Source organism: Heterocephalus glaber, unplaced genomic scaffold, assembly GCF_053883595.1.
Source record: "Heterocephalus glaber isolate CG9 unplaced genomic scaffold, H.glaber_assembly_v1.0 deba00001461, whole genome shotgun sequence".
Taxonomy (NCBI): Eukaryota; Metazoa; Chordata; class Mammalia; order Rodentia; family Bathyergidae; genus Heterocephalus; species Heterocephalus glaber.
This window is the reverse complement of record NW_028258308.1, coordinates 7,823,104-7,826,633: the sequence shown is the minus strand read 5'-3', so window position 1 is coordinate 7,826,633 and position 3,530 is coordinate 7,823,104. Positions and strand designations below refer to the sequence as shown.

General features: G+C 38.8%; 1 pseudogene across 1 annotated transcript in view; it reads right to left on the bottom strand.

Moving 5' to 3' along the window:
- LOC147826726 (thioredoxin pseudogene) overlaps nucleotides 1-3,402 on the bottom strand; it is a 31,525-nt pseudogene extending 28,123 nt beyond the window's left edge. Inside the window, exon 1 of the transcript XR_015453424.1 lies at nucleotides 446-3,402. The product of XR_015453424.1 is annotated as a thioredoxin pseudogene (transcript). The remainder of the gene's footprint in view (nucleotides 1-445) is intronic.
- Between the last annotated feature and the right edge of the window lie 128 nt (nucleotides 3,403-3,530).

Here is a 3,530-nt window from a genome sequence, read left to right as displayed (position 1 = left end):
CTGAGGGAAATGAGAGAAAGGGTTCAATTATAGAGCAGAGAGGCAGCAGATTCCAAATCAGGGCATATGCATGAGCTCCCAGGTGGAAATCACAGAAGAGTTTATGCGTGTCCCAATTTTTTTTACAAGCTCAAGATTTCCGATGTCTGAAATTGTTTATATCTAAGATATCTCCTGAGATTTCATCTGGCTGGAAGGATTTTGCTGGTTTGGTTTTTTTTTTAAGGAAATACTAATTAGATCAGTTTTCAAATTTAATACCAGAATTTTGGATACAGCTGTTTAAGTACGGTATGAAAGGGTTTGAGTTTTCTATTTGTAACAAACCTGGCTGGATCTAAAAATAATAACATGTATCTATATGAATAAAACAGACAGAAACATATTACATAAAAAATACAGCTGGATATATTCTCTAAAAATCTAGATAATATATTTTGATTACCTTATTTAAAATATGTTTGATGTCACTTCAGATGTTCACTTTGGGAAGCTCCTAAGGCTGTCTCGAACAGACAGGCAGTCTCCAGAGCAACACAAAACAAAGTTCAACAAGAGGTCCGAGTAACAGCCCATTAGGAGAGAAAACAAAAATGCCATAAAGAACTGTATACAAGACAACAAATGGTGGTTTCAGATTTGAGCCACAAATTAAGTCCCTGGGAGAGACTCTCACTGCAGGCCTCTCCTGTTCCAATTCTATTGCTTCTCAAAATGGACAGCTCTGTGTAATGGACATCATGATAAATAACAGCAAGCTTTTAAAAATTTAACAATGCTTAATAATTTTCCCCTGGAAAAATGGGAAGTCTAGCTAGTAATAAATAATAAATAAATGTTTGACATCATTAGGGACCAGGAAGCCAGGGTTCAAATGTGTTTTCTCAGGGAACACTTTCCTAAGTGACTTAGAACATGATCCAGAGACTACAGGACCATTACCAAGGGCTGCTGTGAACCACTTGAAGAAACACAATGCTACGCACATTGTATGGATTCGGGGATAGCTAAACATGAAAACGTAAATTCAGAAAAAAGGAGACAAAATAAAGAACCCAATGTGGGCAATGAAAAAAGAATTAGAAGCACGGGAAGATAAGAGTAAAACAAAGAGGAAAGAAAGGATCCACCTATTGGGAATATCCGTTTGGCTCAGTATCATATTTCCAGTTTAGATCTATGTGAAGTAAACAAGATACATAGTTATTAAGATGGAAGGAAGTCTAATTTTCATTGTCCTCATACCCACATATTTCTGCACATTTAAATCATACTAAAAAGTTAATCCCATCTGTGATGCAATTTTGGTAAGGAACACAGGAGACTTGTTTATTAAGGTGCAAAGGAAGTACACAGTCAGTTGCACACATATCTTTTTTTTCCTGTGAAGTCCATGCCACTTGCTCCAGCTTCAACAAAATGGAGACCAGGCAGAGATTTGATCACTCTCAGGGCTGGTAAACATTTCTGATTTTGCTGAACTTCACATTGCTCATCCTACTTCCATATCAGTGTAGGCACATATGGCTTCCCCAAAACTGCCATCAAGGGCCTCCTCCTCACCTCCATTCTTCTTTTGATTTCCATGACAACACTCTTCTAGCCCTTCCACTACTTCTTTGGCTACTCCTTGTCACTTTCCTTCCCAATTCTGTATTCATCCCTTAAATATTGGTGATCCCTAAGATTCTGTTTCAACCTTAGTCTCTTCTCTGCAATGTATCCTGAGAGGTTGTACAGCATAATTGTGAAAAGTAAAGACACTAGAATTACACTAGTCTTGCCTTTTTCTGGATGTATATGTGATCTTGAACAGGTTACCCAATATCTTTGATGTTTCCTCATTTATAAAGTAGAGTAATAGAACCTATTTCAGAAGGCGATAAGGAGGAATAAATGAGTTCAGACACATCAAGAGGCTGGCAAACCATAAGAGCACAGTAACTTTAAGAGGCATAGCGATAGGTTCTGCCATCAGTTAATTGAATAATTCTATTAGTTATTTAGTTGGCATTATTTGGTACTTAGTTGATTAGTTAATGAGCTTTAATTCCCTAGACCAGACTTTTCCCTGAGCTCCAGCTCCATTTAACCAGTTGCCTACCAAATATTTTCAATTGCATCAAGTTCTCCTTAAATTCACCATTCATCAACTAAATTCTCTCTTCTGGTTCTTGCTCTAGCCAAAACTTCTGTATTATTTTTCCTTTTTTGAATAATAGCTCTTTCTTTTGTATACCTTCTCTAGATGAATAACAGTACCATCTATCCAGGGGCTCAAGCCTCTGAAAGTTGATAAAGTCTCTCCTACTCATCCAACTACCTCTACCCAAAACATGACCTAACTCAGTGATGGCGAACCTTTCAGAGACCGAGTGCCCAAACTGCAACCCCAAACCCACTTACTTATCACAAAGTGCCAACACTGCAATTAAACCTGAATACTGAGGTTTTAGTTTAGAAAAAATAACTGTTATCTGATGCTCGGCTGCTGGGGTGACTCAGACCAAGTGCTGAGAAGGCTCTACGTGCCCACTGGGGCACATGTGCCATAGCTTCACCACCACTGGCCTAACTGGTCATCAAGCACCTTCAGTTTTACCTTCTAACTTTCTTCCCATATGCAAAGCCCCTCTTCTCCCTGTTTCTGGTCTCTTCCCCCTGTTTCTGGTCTCTTCCTCCCACATCGTCCTTCTTTCACACTGAGGCCTGGGAGTTTCTTCTTTTTCAGTCACTTTAAGAATAAAATCTCAGATTCTTAGTGTGGCATATGAAGTACTTCATCCACTTGCTTCTAACTCATCTAATCTCCTGCACCTCTGGCTCTAGCCATATGAAATTCCCTGTAAAGACCAAAGTTGTTGCCCTCTCTTTCACCCTCACACTTTTCTTAATATAACCTGAGTTTGCCCTTTTCTGAATTTTCCATCTAGATAATTCCTCCTCTAGTATACTATTTCTAGTTCCCACAACACTAGTCCTAACTGAATGTTAAAGAGCTGAAACAAAAGGATATTTAAATAGATGCTAGAGCTCCCATACTGTTTGTTCAAAATAGAGTGAAATTCCTTTGAGCCTTTATTTCTGAGACACAGAATAGATTTCATTTTTAGTCATTTGTTTTTTCTTTCCATTGGTAATGATTCTCTCGGTGAGAAGCTGGAGGGATGCAATGTGAATTGGGATATATCTTCTACCCTTCTATGCTATAAGGTATCTAGGTGGTGAGGAAAACTTGACAAACAACAAAAAAAGCGTGTGAAATGGGAAGAAGTGCTCAGTCATCTTCCTAAATAATGTCAACTATTCCCTTCCTCTTCTCTTCCCTTCCCTATCCCCATGTACACACAAATTTCTCTTAAGGTTAAAATTGCTCTGTGTTCTTTCATACTTTATTGCTCTAAGAGTCTGCTTCCCTGGTTCCTGTATAGACTAGTTATTCCCCTGTTAAAGAAGCTGTTTCGTTCATTCTTGCCTGCTTTGGAAGATCCCGAGGGAGGCAGTTCTCGAAGCCCTGTCTCTGTCCAGTC